General features: G+C 39.5%; 1 pseudogene; it reads left to right on the top strand.

Annotated features, from left to right (window-relative positions):
* Positions 1–15,878: 15,878 nt before the first annotated feature.
* On the top strand, positions 15,879–16,718 carry LOC137297190 (UDP-GalNAc:beta-1,3-N-acetylgalactosaminyltransferase 1-like; annotated as a pseudogene).
* Positions 16,719–16,992: the final 274 nt, after the last annotated feature.

Below are 16,992 nucleotides of genomic sequence, written 5' to 3'. Positions count from 1 at the left end.
CTGGCATGAATATTTTAGATGCTGAACTTAAACAGTTGGAACCAACCTATCACAAAAACAGGATCTTGATATTCTACTACAACTAATATGACAACAAATGAATAAAGATGTGGGTCAAAATTGATCTACAGTAACCCTCTTGCTTGTTGTAAGAGGTGTCACATGTCACTGTATTACAGCTGGATAGATCAGGGATTTACCTTGAGTCCTGTATTTGAAGGTCCCTGGGACGCATGCTTATAATTTTCAGGGGTCCTAGACAACAAATGGGGGGTTCCAGACACTTAAATGTTATTCTTAATACTGTTATTGTATTGTGTATTATGATCAACATGTCAATTGTTACAATAATGAAATTGCAAGTAGCCAACTCAGTGATAACTTATTGTTACTTGACTGAAATTCTTACAGAAGTACTTCTGCTGTGGATGCACTGATAAATTTTGTTGTGTTTATGTTTACATTATGGTTTCATAAATGAAAATAAATTTTGTTTTTCTAAATATTCACTGGCTTGCGTAAGTGTAGAAATGTAATCTGTACCCGACAGATTTTAGCTTTTACTGGTAGGGATTGTGATGGTATGGGTTATTTCATATAGGCAGAGTACCAGTAGAAACTCCAATTGCAATCTCTACAAGTAGGATCTGAGTTTTTCTACCAGTAGAGACTCCGATTGCAATCTCTGCTGGTAGAGACTCTGATCGCAATCTCTAGAATCTGTGATCCTACCAGATCGCAGTCACTACCCTGACATATACATATACTATTATGGCCGTAGCCGTTGTCCGGGGTTTACTCTTAAAGTCACATGACCACCATGTTGAGCATTTACAAGTGGCTGTCCAGTGTTTGGCAATATGACATTTACTAAAAACTTTTAGCCTGTTGAGATGCATTTATATTTATATATTTAGAGGAATTAAGTACCCAATAAGGATAAGAAACTCTGTGTAAAAGTACTTAATTCTTATAACTGGAGGGAGTATACAAAATGCTAGTTACTCCTCAAAAAATGAAATTACTCATAGAGTCATACATAAACAAACAAGGGAGAAAATACCCAACTGCTTGAAACTTTATGTGGAGCTCTGAAAAGTTGTACATCTAACTGAGAATATACATCTGAGATGAAATGTATCCTACACAGACAAGAAAACAGCCAAGTCCATTCTCATGTACTGAAACTGACACTATTGTAGTCATTAGTCATTGTCACTATAGCAGTGTTTGCCCCAGACATGGAAATTTATGAGTCATCACGACTCTCTGGTCTCATGGGAAGGGAGTCATGCACATGTTTTTGGGAGTCAACTTTTGTATGGAACTTTCATCAAGATATCAACTGTGATTGTTTTGTCATGATAAAAAGACAAGGTAATGCAGATCAGGTATTTAATTAGCACTGAGCGGTTAACTGATACACATTAAACTAAGTTGTTTTAAACAACAGCAAATTACAAGCTTCGATTATCTGAACTCAGGGCCCAGTAGCATTGTGTCAAGAATGATGCGAGCTTCTAAATTCACTGCATATGTGAGATAATTTGTGGGTTAAATATCAGGGCAGACACACTGTCGGGATAAATCATGACTGTCAACATGTCAAACGATTATTTTCACTGAATTTATTGAAGAAAACATTAACTGCTGACATGTTAACATACATGTTATTCAATATTCATATTCATTACCCAGTATTCGTGATATGTATTTTCTTTGCCCCTGGTGGATTCACTGCAAACAGGTAATAAGTACAACATCAATGAACTCCTTCAAATGCCTGAAACTCTACTGAGTTTCTGTGAATTTTCTCCTTAGAAAAACTGACTCACTGTATTTAAATAATCATGGTAAAGCCAGTTCAAATCTTGCTTCTAGGTTGAAATACAAAAGAAGTATCCTCAAATCCACAGAACCCTTTAACTCTGAACTTTATTGAAGTGTGCTTACTGATAGAATCAGGAAAATATTCTGGTTCAGGGACTGTGAGACAGACTAAAATACTGCTGCACCTGTAATTGCATAGGAAAGGAAGATACCCGATAATGTTGTATAAATAAGGCAGTTTTAGTATATGTATTATACTTTGAGAAAAACTGGTAAACCTGAATATATTTCAATTCGTATTTGTCATATCTGACTCGTTGAAGTCATTTCTGACAATTACGAGTACTTGCCAACATTTTATTTTTACCAAGTGGCATGTATACTGTGGGCAGTCAGTAGTGACTTGTTTCCGGCGTAAAATGCACCCAGCCAGGCTACCAAAAGTGCTTAACCTGGTATGTTAATTTCCATATTTTCTAAGATGCTTCGGTGAGACATCAAAGGCACCAATAGTACTTTATCAGGCGATAATGTGCACTTTTTGCATTGCATCACTGTGCTATTCTAGTCCGCCCCCTCATCAAACACTTTTGCATTACATCACAATGTAACTGACGTCATGTGGAAAATACAATTTTACCTGGCCCTTTTCTCGTGTTATGCAATAGTTATTATATTTTTATAACGCAGGAGTTATCCATGGACCTGAAGACCTGCGTTATGACAAGGGACCACTATCTTAAACTTTAAAGCGTCATCTGCCTTTCAGCCATTTTGACATGTGGTTAGACAATCGGCAAAACTTTGGCTTTCTCAGGTTCATTATGTGCTAGGCTAATAATGATTCGAGGTAATAATAACTGAACTGAAAATTCCAGGTATCTGTGAAACAAGGCAATTCTTGCAACCATAAAAGCACAACCAAGACTGTAATTTTGCCTACCCATGATTTACCAATGATTATTTACCAAAGACAGCATCTGGCTGATTTTCAATTTTTAGGCAAATAATTAATTTTACCAACGATTTTCAAGTGCACAGTGCACTCTGTCTAATTCTGACAGGCTTAGGACCGATTAAAAAGTTAACACAGTTCAACGCTTCAAAATTTTCGCACACACAATAATTGATACACATATCATTATAATGTAAAAATAGTGATCTAAATTCATATTTAATTCATCAGCAATGTTTTAGTAAAATATCTTCCAGCCAACACAACATCAGTTCTCCTACCTCTTGACAAGGGAATAATTTGAGCCTTCAGGCTTCAATATAAGAAATGTTTGTGAAATCCGAAATGATGAGAGTGAAAGATACAGAGTTTTTTTATTATGACCACAATGAAGGATTATGGCGGACCTTAAGTTCAGTCTGGTTTATACAAGAGTCCAAGATAGATAGTCCGAGTTGGACACAGTTCACTGCACACTGGAGAATGGAAACGCTGGACCTCAAAATTGATTCACTATTGAATAAAAGATGGGATGTCATTAATCATTGTAATCTATATGTACATTGTCTTTGCTCAGTGTGATTTTAAACTACTATATAAGTGTCTCCTACCTTTACATCAACACCACAAACTTTACAAATAATTTAAGAACTGTTAGCAAACACACAGGTGAAACAATGCCCTGTGACAATAGTGTTCCTGGGTTCTGAAGTGTGCTTAAACTCCTCTCACTGTTCTACCATCTCTGCCATTTTTGCAAGTGTGACATTTGAGAACGTTGAGGGGGAAACAACTATTGCAATAGCTATTATCTATGGCAATAGTTTGTTATTTTCTGTGAATTGTCTCACTAGAAGTCATTTCCCAAATGAATGTATACTGTATTTGAAATGAAAACATGTTGAAATAGTAGTTTCAGTCTGTTTTAATAACTGACAAGGAACTTTACTAACTTCAACATTAACTCCCATTCTTTAACATTGCACTAAGGTTACTTAAGACTTAGGTAACCTTAGTACAATGTTAAAGAATGGGGGTTAAGGTTAACCTTGGTAAAGGTTGCTTTGTGAAAAGAGCCCCAGACCAAGTTTGTTTAAGAGGTAACAGGGATGGAAAACTGTAAATAAATAAAAAAGAATCTAGTACTTCCTCTATTAGGCACTGAACATTTATCACAGAAGTCAGTTACAAAACTATCCATGGTCCCACACACTTTTGATGCATTGATAACTTTTTGTTTCTACCACAAATTAATTGCTGTCAGAGACTCAACAGTTTGAGGCATCGTTAGAGCCCTAGATATTTGCATGTTCAATACTGCAGGTGAGGGTGCCTTTCATATCAAGCACCTGTTTATGAAAGCCATTATGTTTTGAATACATTTTATAGCTGCTTTCAACTTAATTTATGAGACTAAACAGATTATATACATAAATATTGGTTCATTAAGTAATTTGCATTTCACAGGAATGGAGTTTACCGAGAATATTCACACTCCCACAAGACATCCACCTTTACATCTTGCAAAGGAGAACTCTTGCAATAAAATATTTCTTTAGGCTCTTGTTTTGTAATGAAAACGACAAGAAAGACTGGGGATTGAAGGACGTTTTACCCCCTTCTCAGGTATTTATAGGATGGGAGCCAAAGCTTTAGTCAGCTATATGTCAAAGTTTTCTCTTTCGAAGTTATAAAAACCTACACGAGGAGGTAGTATAACTCCTTGAACCCCAGTCAACAAGAAGCATTTACTGCTATGATGCGAGTTTCAAGACAGATGATAGGTGAAGACAGCATTTATCAAGGAAAATATGAACATGTAAAACATTATTGATACCATATTTAACACACCATTTGAAAGGTTTAATCTCACTGTTGATAAATATGAAAGTTATTTTTATCCTTAATTTTATTATAACACATACTGCTACAACTCAAAAATAAGTTTATTTTAAATGAAAATGAAAGCTTACATATTTATAATGTCCAGATATTCCAAACAGGAAAATAAAGCTAAGGCAATATTTGCCATTTGAATAATAAAATAATATTATCTGTCTGTCTTAAATTTGTCATGCATTGTATTTTGTATTTAACACGGTGTCTGAGTACAAAGATTGAGGTGACAAAGGCTGAGACATTATTTTATTGCATTACAAAATAGTATGAAAAAACGAAAATAGTAACTTAAATATATGTTTGACAACTTTTATAAGTAATTTTGTTTTGCTTTGTTTTCACTGATACATTTTTTAAACATCTTATTTTGCGCTTTGACAATTCAGATGTGGATCTGTTACAGATGAGAAGCATGTGTACAAGAACTGTCTTTTTCAGTAATAGGAGAAAAATGTTAAAGCAATGTCAGAAATGCCCGGAAAACACTTTTTTGCATTTTTTTTATAATGGTTGATATTTGAGATTCAAAACTCATATATAACCATTTAAACACCTCAACCTGCTGAGAGGGTACGTAAGTCCACAAACGTTCAAAGTAAATTCAAACAGTCCGCTCTTTTCATCGTAGTATATGTGTTCTTTTAAATGTATGGCTGTATGTGCCTAAATTGCTAGCGACTGAGGGGATGGTGTAAATCCAACTGGGGTCCATGCAGGTAGCAAAAGTAATGTAAGTCCCCATGGTCCCCTGTATGGTGATCTACCTTCAGTTGTTAGCAATCCATAGCCCATTTTTATATTGTCTTGTTCACTATAGTTAAACTGTTTTAGATGTAATCACTAGTCTTAAATGTATATCTGTGATATTTACTAGTGTTTTTACTGTTCGTTGTCAACAGGGTTTTATTTTCTTATATTCATTCTACAATGTCAGTATTACTTGTTCTTCTCGTCACGATATGGCTGCAAGATTGCCGATGTGACGATAAATGTTAACTCACTCACTCAAACACCTCAGTCTAATATGGCATATGAGTAATCACAATGTACGTTCCGTAATCATAATACTTGTCAAGTATCAAAAACCTTAGAAAAATATTCATGGTAGAAACACTGGTAAGAAACAAACTATACTTTGAACCACCTGGTAGTCAGACAGTGTCTATGTGACGTAGTGAATAACAGGGACTGTTTCAAAATATCAAGTGTCAGTATAAATGTTACTCGATGACTCTAGCGGAATTACAATAGGTGCAACTTGGTTGATGTTAACATCATCCCACAGACGATATTCATTCTTGATTTTTAGAACACAAGCTTCAGCCTTTTCCCATACTTCTGTAGTAATTATCACAAAAGAAGCATAAACAAGCTCATTAACTTTTGAAACCTTGACTGTGGGAATATTGCAAGCAATAAAATTCTTACAGTTATTCAAGATCAGCTCAATGAGGTTGAGCTTACAGTGCCATACAGATGTACATAGAACAATGTCGCCTTGTCTTGCAGCTAGTTCGTCAGTGACGTACTGGACTGGCTTTTTGTGCTGCCAGATTTTTTCCAAAGCTGAGACTTTGTTTTTCTGATTGCCTGTATTCTGAGGGCCTGTAGGGCACTTTACAGGAAGTGAGAAAGTCCTGAAACTGAGCCTTGATATTGCTCATGGTACAGGGGACATGTAGGTTATGGTAACTGGTGTTATCCAAAATAATAATGCTTGGTTTGTCCAACTGCAGTAGAAACTTTTGTTCGGACCAATCAAAAAAAAAACAAAAAAATACCCCTGCCCATTAATTTCACTAAGGTAATCACCATCAGTTTCCTTGGCTTAAAACTCGTAGACACAACCCATGATCAGTCCCTTCCTACGGATACTAGCTTGTAAGATGTTCAGGTGTACACCCTTGCCTGATGGTGAGACTGCTGCCTTAAAACAGTCTGAAGGAAGCCACACCTGAGTGATCTTGGCCTTAATAGTTCAAAACTAGAAGAAATCGTTGTTTAAGGGATTAAAATGTAGGATACAGACTACATATTCAGATTTCTACCATAAAACGTTTTTAAAGCTTGGCGCCACTTTTTTGAGTGAGTGAGTGATTACTCCATCGAGACCACGAGACCACGAAAGGCGTTGACCCCGATTGCACTCGTTCAAAAAGCGGTTGACGCATGACTCTTTTCAAAATATTCCTTGAGAACGTAACATCCAAACCTCAAGTCAAAAGGTAAAGTCAAAAGTGAACGTAAACAATTAGCATCAAAGGTTAACTTTAAACCTCTCGTCAGAAGTCAACATCCAAACGTAACGTCACAATCGACAACACTTAATGTCAAAGTTTAATGCGAAAACCTAACGTCAATGATTGACGTTGCTGTTGGATCTGCATGGATTTATATATAGTAAAGACGACGAGACCATTAATAAAACATGGATCTGCAGCCAGCCGTGTGTGGTCAGGATAAGACATCTCCCGAGCATCAACAGCTGCGGCGGGTATTTGATTCGCATGATATAAATAATAAATACCGTATATTGAAATACATCACTTCACTAATTGTCTGGGACTACTTCGTAATCCACTTAATGGTAACTGAACAAAAGGAATATCTTTTTCCCCTTTGTTCACCGCAGGAGAGAGCTGACAACATTAATCACTTGGGATACTTACATTTTTATAAGTTCTTCTTTGTGAAACAGTTTCTCTCATAGTATTTTCTACGCAGTGGGTCGATTGAATGAGCGTCGTATGGAAGCACAGACGGGACGTTGTCGCCCTTAGGAAACAAGACAAAAGTATGAAAATTGTGCTGGGCGCGGCAATACTACAAAGCAACATTTAGCCATTTGTCGCATTGTTGCTATACCGTATTGTCGCAATGACATTTTTTTATCTTAAAAAAGGGGACAATGCGACAGTTTCCAAGCTCAAAATATGTTGAGACGTGGCATTGTCGCTCCAGATGAAATGTGTCAATAAACGTTTATAACCCGCTACAAGGCAATAATCTAATATACTAGCCACATAAATAAACTGCATTGTCAAAATATTTTCGCAGTTGATAAGTACGATAACAATGTCAAAGGTACATTAAACTTTAATGGAGGGATCATGAGATCATAACAAGTCGGGAGAATTTCACTTGAAAAGTCATTCACAATTACGTCACTAGTACATAAGGGGTACCGGGGTCAAACTAACATGTGACAAGCTCAATAACGGGTATGTCCACCATCGGCATTGAGAACAGCAGAACATCGACGACGCATAGAGCCTATCAAACATGCAAAGAAGGCTTGTGGGATGATACGCCAGGTTCTCTCAAGTTCTGTTTCAAGGTCAAGGACGTTATCTGGCGGATAAGGAAGACGATCGATCCCTCTCGTCCCAAACATGTGCTGTCGGGGAGAGATCCAGTGAAATTGCAAGTCAAGGCAGTAAGTCAACGCTGTGGTGTTGCAAGAAATCCATAGGAACCCTTGCCATATGAGGGCGGGAATTGTCCTGTTGGAATTTTAACTCAGGGCCATGACGTTGCAGAAAAGGAATTGCCGCATGTCGAATAATCTGATCCCTGTAGCCCACACCAGTTACGTTGCCCTGAACAGTCAGCAAAGGCGTGTTGTTATTCCACCCAAATCATCATGGAACCAACACCAAAGCGATTCCTCTACAAGACACAGGCATGCGCATAACATTCTACCACGCGTCTATAGGCATCTGACGTCCATCTGTAAAAAAAGCATCTCTCCACCAAAACAAGGGTCTGCAGACATGTCACCACATTCGGCGAGCTTGTCAATGACGTCGTGTCAGGATAGATCGTATGGCAGGACGTCGTGGTCTGATCCCGTGATGACGTAAACGTTGTCGAACTGGGTTAGGGTGAATACGGCGAAGTCCTGGGATGGTCTGGGCAGTTATCACTGCAGTCTGAAAGCTATGGCGAAGATGGGTCACCCTTCCATCTGTCCTGTCTTGGCTTTGTTACACGTGGACGTCCAGAACGTGGCCGATCGATGACGTCATTCGTGTTCTGGTAGCGTCTCACCAGTGCAGAAATGGTGTTCAAGCGGCAGTGGAAATAAGTAGCCACTTGCCTTTGAATCCCCAACGGACCATCTCGATGGCCTCACGACGTTGTGCAAACGTTAACCTTGGCATGCTATGTGTTTCAATAGACGTTTATTTTTTTTAACAATCGCAAGGGCAGGGGTTGAGCTTTGCAAATTGACAGTATTGTGTGGCATTCATTTGCTCTGTGTCTCTTTCACGGAATGCACGTACAACAATGTATCGCACGTCTCAAGGACGAAACCACTGACACCACGTAAAGTGGCATGTGGACGCATGTTAGATATATGTCACTAATCTTTCACGGAATGCACGTACAACAATGTATCGCACGTCTCAAGGACGAAACCACTGACACCACGTAAAGTGGCATGTGGACGCATGTTAGATATATGTCACTAATCTCTGAGTTTAAATCCTTTTGTGTCTACACAGCTTTGATAAAATTTGATTTTAAATTTTTGTATGCATAGTTTCTTTATGTGCCTAGTATATACTGACAACGCCACTGTATCCCTTCTAGGATTCCATAGCTTTGATAAAGAAACAGCTACATCATTTTTAACTGTTGATGAGTAAGTTGATAGTTGACGCGGTTTTTGCGTGATATAAATACTGCACCATTGGGCACAGCCGCACTTGCCCTGTCACTACTGGAGGCGACGCACCGAGTTTATTGTGGCTCTCTCATCCTAACGAGGTGCCCAATTGACAGCTGGGTGGACTGGGGCACATAGTCACAGCACGTTGTCTAAGTTTACTGCACGTTGCTGTACTCGCAACAAGGGGTATGCAAGTGTTCATGTGGCTACCATCTGGTCATATGCCAGCGGACTCGTGGGTTCTTTTAAGTGCACAGGGTTGTGTACTAGGGGTTGTGACAACACTGAAAGAGTCTGCACACAAAGTTGAATCCAAGGTTTTTACACCCGGTCACAGGTGGGCTCGATCCCATACACTACAACTAATCGATGCTCTTCTGTTTTGTTCTATAATGACCAGGGGCGGTTTGTGTTGCCTAGCGGTTAACGCATTCGCTCGTCACGCCGAAGATCAGGTTCGATTCCATATATGGGTACAAAGTGTGAAGCCCATTGCAGGTGTCGTGATATTGCTGGAAAATTGCAAGTGCGGCCGAAAACAAAACAACTCACTCATTAAAAACTCACTCTCTTATGAACAACTAGTTAACCCTTTTGTCACGGTGATTTAATGTGCCGCAGTTTCACGAAAATGATGTGATTAGTGATCTGAAATGTCCTTATCACTCCGCTCCACTGTAGTCTCTTGTGAGTATTATTATTATTGATGTGCCCAATACCAGACCACAGAAAAGTTTGACAGAGATTTGACTATTAAGTATGTAGTTTTGGTCTCGCCAACAAACACATCCGATCAGTGACTGGTTTTCCCGTAACGTGAGGTAGCGAAGAATTGATGAAAACTAATACCCAGGAGCAAGACCACTGAGAAACTAACTTCAAGTTTGACGGCAGCTCTATAACAATATTGATCTTGAATAATTCACAGGCACTGTTGGGCATCTGGTGTCAGTAGGGCACTTGGGTGAATGGCTGCACGTGGTGTGTTCGATGGACATGCCACGTCATGAACATACTGTGTCTGGGAACATCATACATTTCTGAAGTATCGACCATCAACCGATCTGCAAACATTCCAAACCATGAGTGGTAAGAACTGCTTTGTTCGCTTGTTTTTTAACGATACACTCACGATTTCCACCTGTACGGCGGGGGACGTAAATAATTGAGTGTCTTGACCATACAAGTCACCATCGGTCCGTGTAATCTTTGAACAGAGCATACAGTGAGTAACATTAGCATCGATCTCTGTAAGCTGGATACAATGACAAACCAAGTCACCGAGCCTGTCCACCAAACTCCGTTAGTCGTCTATTACAACAAGCATGCCTTCGGAAGCTGAAGACCAGATCTAACAAGGATCTTCACAGGTAGGGGGTGATTTCAGTCTTCTAGGCTGAAGTGATGTCAGTGTAGGTCCAGGCCACTGTGGAGAAGTTATTTATCTACAGTTAATATGGAGCTGTTTCGGACTTTCTCCTGAGGAAGTGCGACCGGCGGGGTAGCCCTGTGGTTAAAGCGTTCACTCGTCACGCCGAAGGCCCAGGTTCGATTCTCCACCGGTCCACCGGATACAATGTATGAAGCCCGTTTCTGGTCCCCCACACCCACACCCCCACCCCCCTTCCGCCCCCTCCCTTTATACCTGAAAGTTAGTGAGTTATGGAATTAAGACTAACGGTAGGATTAGCTAATGGGTATGGAACTGGAAAGTCGAACGTTTGTCAAGGTAATCACGAATTTGCAAGTGTTTTCAGATATAAAATTGACATGCGAATGTTTGCTAGAGATGTTGGTTGCTTTAAGTTATTATCAATTAGATACTGGGGGAATGATTTCCGCCCCTATCCCCGCTAAATTTTAACGAGGAAAATATACATGCAAATGAATTCAGGTAATATGTTTTGACTAGAAGGAAGATACGTGCGAAAGTCTTAGCCTCAGAGGACAAAAGCTGTGAGTTAATCCAAGATAGACCGCTTTGAGAGCACCTTCGACTTTTGATGGGGCAGTGAGGAAGTGTTCGCTCGTCACGCCGAAGACCCAGGTTCGATTCCCCACATGTGTGAAAGCCATTTCTGTTGTACCCCGTTGTTGGAATACAGCTAAAAGCGAAATAAAACTAAACTCCCTGTCATTCTTTGGATACTTCTTATTTCATTTCCTGTTAGTATTTTGACCCCCTGATGGTGGGGAAAATAAATAATAAAGTTGCTTAAGTATTTCTAGTATAATTTTACGGCCCATGCGAGGGAATATATCGATTGGCTTAATCCAGTAAAATTGATGAAACGTCTGGTATTTACGGCTTTGAGGGTAGACAGCGCTTATCTGAACGCCTGATGAAGTAGAGCAGTACTTAAGGTGCAGTGTGAAGCTAGGAAGTTCTGTGTTCAACCAGTATCCATGCAACCATAAAGGTTTTTATCAAACAACCACCGACATGTGAAGATGCTAGTCGTAAGACGCGACTAACGGCACCAGGTGGTCAGGCTCGCTGACTTGATTGCATCTCAAATGCGCAGATCAATGCTCATACTGTTGATTATTGGATTGTCTGGTCCAGACTTATAGCTGAAATATTGCTGAGTGTGGCGTTAAACAAACAAACAAACAAACAAACATCCTGACACATTAACATGGATTCTGTCGAATGTGACGATTTTTGTATACTGGTATCATATATCGTGCATGGTCATACGTCATAGGAAGGTTTTTCAATAAAGAGAACTAAATCGCGATCTACATGATAAATGGAAACTTATTTACCAGTGCATTGATAATTCGATACCTTTTACGAGTGCCATGGCTTTACCAGTCCCGAGTGTATTTCCTTGTCACAGTGGAACGGGGTTGGTTCTGCTTCACCTCACTGAAAGGCTGGTCTGTAAATAAAGTAAAGTTGGGCATTGTTGTTGGTGATACCAACCATGCATTACGTTCCTGTGAGTATAGTTAATTTGAAGTTAGATCAGTTATATTTGTGTACCTTGGAAACTGGGTTACACTTCAATACTCCCACAATGTACGCGTTAAGGAGGCCCAGATCCTCCTTCAATCATAACAAATCTCTGCGAGTATCTGCGTTTGTTGTGAAATTGCATGCACATATATTCACTATTGATGGCTGATATTACCAAATGCCACAAACACAAGCTCAAAGCGAAAGTCGAGCAGCTGGTTCTTGACAGTGGACAACAATGGCTTCCACTGTAAATGGTCTTTCTGTAGATTGTTTACTGCTTGGCAAGTATTAGATGAGCCAGCGCAATGAACACATTTGTGACAAGCAGGCGGGACGAATAAACTTGGTTGCTACAGGTAGATTGGCTATTCACGTGTAATGCATGCTGACCGTGGCGTGAAACCAATGCCACTACTGTTTAACATGTCTCGTAGAGCGATTTAGTTCAGCAAGACATCATCACGACACGATTCGCACGAGGAAATTGAACTTTTTAATATTTAGACGACAACTTCTTTCCCTCTTGTTTCTGGCGGGCGTTCCCATATATACAAATGTAGCAGGGCGTGGAGTCATCCCACAGATGATATCCTAACCTTATCAGCTTGCTGATGGGGTTAACCTCTTTGGTCAGGTGGACAAGGCGTCTGACTCGGATCAAAAGGTCTGTCGTTCGAAACCCAGCACCGGACTCGGAAATTTTAACTACAGACGTGGCTTGTCAAAACTAATGATTATGGACGGAATATTTCACTTAAAAGGATGCAAGGAATTTGTCCATTATGTAACTCTGCAATAGAACACGAAATACATTTACCTTTGAATGTCTGTAGAATTACGAACTAAATATATACCAGAACGTTTCTTATCTAAGACGAATAGAATAGGGTTTGCTTCTATTTTGTCATTGGATGATGTGATGTAATATCTCTAGATTATCTCTATTTGTAAAACATAAAATGGACCTGAGAAATAACTTGTTGAATGGGATTTCATATTTGCCTCCCTCAAAAAAGTTCTCCGGATTACCACTAGTTGTTAGATGAATGGTATATGTTTTATTATTTCTACTACGATTCTATAAATCGGTACATTCTCAACCACTATATCTGTGTAAACTTGTATATGGGCTGATGGCCTTTGATACAATAAAATACTGTCTTGTCTTGATAAACGATATTACAAGGCCATCGACTGTAGGTGTGTACGGAGGTATAGTACAGATGAAAAGTGCTTCACATATTGTGGAAAATCGAACCTTGGTCTTCGGAGTGATGAACGAACACTTTAACTCCTGGGCTACTTCAATGCACAACAAATTTCAGCACTTTCGGCCACTCTGACAACCAGTTCCCGCAATCAAGTAATAACACGGCTATTGAAGAAATCATATAATTAACCGCACAGCATAAAAAATAAAAACCCTTAACAAAACGAGGACTGCTTCTCGTTTCAAAAAGCAACACATGCCCCCCGTATTGTAAACAGGCCATTGTATTTGTACAGGTATTTGTAGTTTGAAAGTATTGGCATCAATATTTACTACGAACCAGCCCTAGGGATAAGGGTTAATGAATGGTTGCCAGAAAACAGACCCCTTTGTCAGCATTGGGGACACAGCAAGGCACTGGTTTCAGACCTTAAGTATTTACGATCAAAGCCAAAATATCACAATATAATCCTATTTAAAATGGTATCACATAAATGTTTTACATCCTAGCAAAGTTTTATGTCAACACATTTCTTTTATGTTACAAACGCTGTAAGAAAAAGCAAATTATCTTTATCAAAATGTGGCAAACTGTTTTTCTCTTAACACTAGACCTCGTCGGCCGTGTAAATGTCGACATTAGACTTAGGTCTAGACGGTGTGTTCCTGTACACTGACAAGGATGCTGGAAACCGAACCGTTGAATATGTACTCACATGTTCCGTTCAAGTTTGTATTGATAGTATTTTCTAATTTTACGAATATATTTGTACTATTGCGTCCATGAGGGTTTTATGAAGATATTTAAATAATACGCCCATGTTCAGGTGACATATAATGACACGTGTATGTGTGCTGCCCCTAGTGAATGACACAACTCACATGACAATGTTTTAGTAGTAGTGAGCGACATTTTGCGGACTCATCAGTTTCCATCAAAAGCAAAGCAGTTTACCAATACCTCTTCACACACCCACACACGCGCAAGCGCACACACACTAACACAGCACAAGCACACGCACACAATATTTATAAATCCACACAGGTACAAGAAAACTACTATCTATCAATCGGTCCACTCTTCCACCCATCCATCCAAAACCTTCACTCCACCCCACACTCACACATACACGCCCACACAGGCATACACTCAGAGACAAATAAAAAAACAACAGGACAACTCAAAACAATTACCTAAACACAATGGTGTAATTGACAACGTTTATTTAACAATCTGGGATATATTAATTAGCTGCCTCAGTGACGGTGCACGTAGAGACTGCACTTAAATACTGTGTTAATTACGAGGTATCTCTCAAATGAGTGACAAGTCACTGGAGTCTTGACGTTACTTACATATCTAAGCCAGCAAAACAGGAAGGCTTCGCTCTGCTACTCATGTAAACAATTTTTATTGTTTCTAGTCGAGAACTTACCATCTGGAGATCAGGCGGCCGCTATCCGTGCGCCTACCGACTTCTAGGAGCAGACAGTCATTTTCCGTCAACCTACGAACTTCGGGAGTGGCTACAACCATTGTCTGTCGACGTCTGGAAGGAAGACAAACATTGTCTGGCAACTTATCAAGTCTGGAAGGGCACGTACGAACGGTCTTGAAGGTAAGATGCATGATTAAGGGGGGAAGGGGTGGGTGGAGGTACATACGCACATCTGTCTGTCTATCCGTCTGTCTGTCTGTCTGTCTGAGTATGTATGTACTTGCACGTTGATGGCGCTTTAACAACGAACCTACTTTTTGCATGCTTTTTGACACTTGAAATCTACGTTGAGGAAGGGTTATTTATTCTGTTGCCTCTGAATGGTAAGGAAAACACGCTACTTTCAACGTAATTGTGCCTCCGTCACGCCACGGCTTACAGAAAATTAGCATCTGGATGTACTGGAGACTGGAGTGGCTCAAAATAGAGTGACCAGACGTTTTGGTGTCTGTCTGAACACGATCTCATCTCTGTTGATGCCTTTTGAGTTTAGTGTGAACACGAGAGATTTACCATGGATTTGTCTTGCTTGACGTCACTTCCTGAAGACATGTTTAATTAGACTTGTCCTGTTTCCTTTTCTCTTTCTTTAGTTCTGCAGACTTAATGAAGATGTCGACACCATGGCTTGGATGACATCGGGATGCAATAGATGACAATACCTGGTACATAGATGAAAACATACAGATCAAGATAACAACATTACGATGAATACCGTACCACTATGACGATAGTATAGTAATGCCATTATGTAGTTGACGGCAGTAACATGATGAGATGAAGATGACAGCAATTTGAAAGAAAGATAATGCAGATGGCAACCCTATGATGAAGACTACAACAATATGATGAAATCGCCATGTAGCAGACACAGAAGGCGGATGATGCTTCTGGCAACAGGACTTTTCACTTGCTTGCAAGAGACAACCAGCAAAGTCGTAACAACAGTAGTCTAGGGACAATGAACGAAACCGGTAAAAACAAATTCATGAGTTTGTACTTTAAGAAACTGCTGAATCTGATCATGGCTTGGTTCCTTATCATGGACGAGGACCAAAAGGACGAATTGTTGAACAAACATGACTTCGTGTTTGGCTTGAATTCCAGACAGTGTTTCAAGGTTACTGTCAATGTTTGATTGTTGTACATTCTGATCCAAGAAATGTTGAGAAACGGGCCGTGATACGTAACACGTGGGGATCTGTGAGCAAGTTTAGAAATTCATCATTGACGACGACGTGTTTCTCGATATTTTCAAACTGGTAGACTTTTCTTTAACTACTGGCCACTACCACAACAGTTTGTACTGTAACATTTTGCAGAATGGTAGACCATATCGAAGAGAAGGAAAATGGATCACTAGTAGGGAAGACTATCCTTTCGAATTTTACCCCAGTTACTGTGAAGGTATGGCCTATATTTTCTCAGTGGATGAAGCTAAAAGACTGGTAAAAACCTCAGAAAACACGCGATTCTATTGGATAGATGATGTTTACGTCACGGGTATTCTTGCACACAAAGCTGGAATTGGTCGCACACAGTTGGCTGGAACCCACAGATCACTCAGAGCAGATTTATTGGACAATGAATATGAGACTACAGTTAATGATGTTCTATTTTTCCATGATTTCAAAACTGCAGCATCTTTGTGGGATAAGATCAGGTCTCAATGCTGTTCATTCTAGATGTTTGCTGTAGATCACCTTGTTTACATCTACTTAAGCGTATTTTGTCATCAACGTACAGGAACGTAATCGTCAAAGGTCGATTTCTTGAAATCTCCTAATACCTTATTATGATATTCAATATTGTCCAAGTCTAATCACCAGTTTCATCATTCTTTTATTCCTGATAGTTGTTGCTTCAGGCGTATTATTTCGTGTATTCAATGACTAAAAGGAAATTCGAATGTAATGGGTCATTCGTTGTTTTTTCTACCTGTAATCATTCCCAAAACAT

This window comes from Haliotis asinina, chromosome 9 (assembly GCF_037392515.1).
Source record: "Haliotis asinina isolate JCU_RB_2024 chromosome 9, JCU_Hal_asi_v2, whole genome shotgun sequence".
Lineage (NCBI taxonomy): Eukaryota > Metazoa > Mollusca > Gastropoda > Lepetellida > Haliotidae > Haliotis > Haliotis asinina.
Note: the sequence above shows the minus strand (reverse complement) of the source record. Positions and strands in the feature narration are given on the sequence as shown.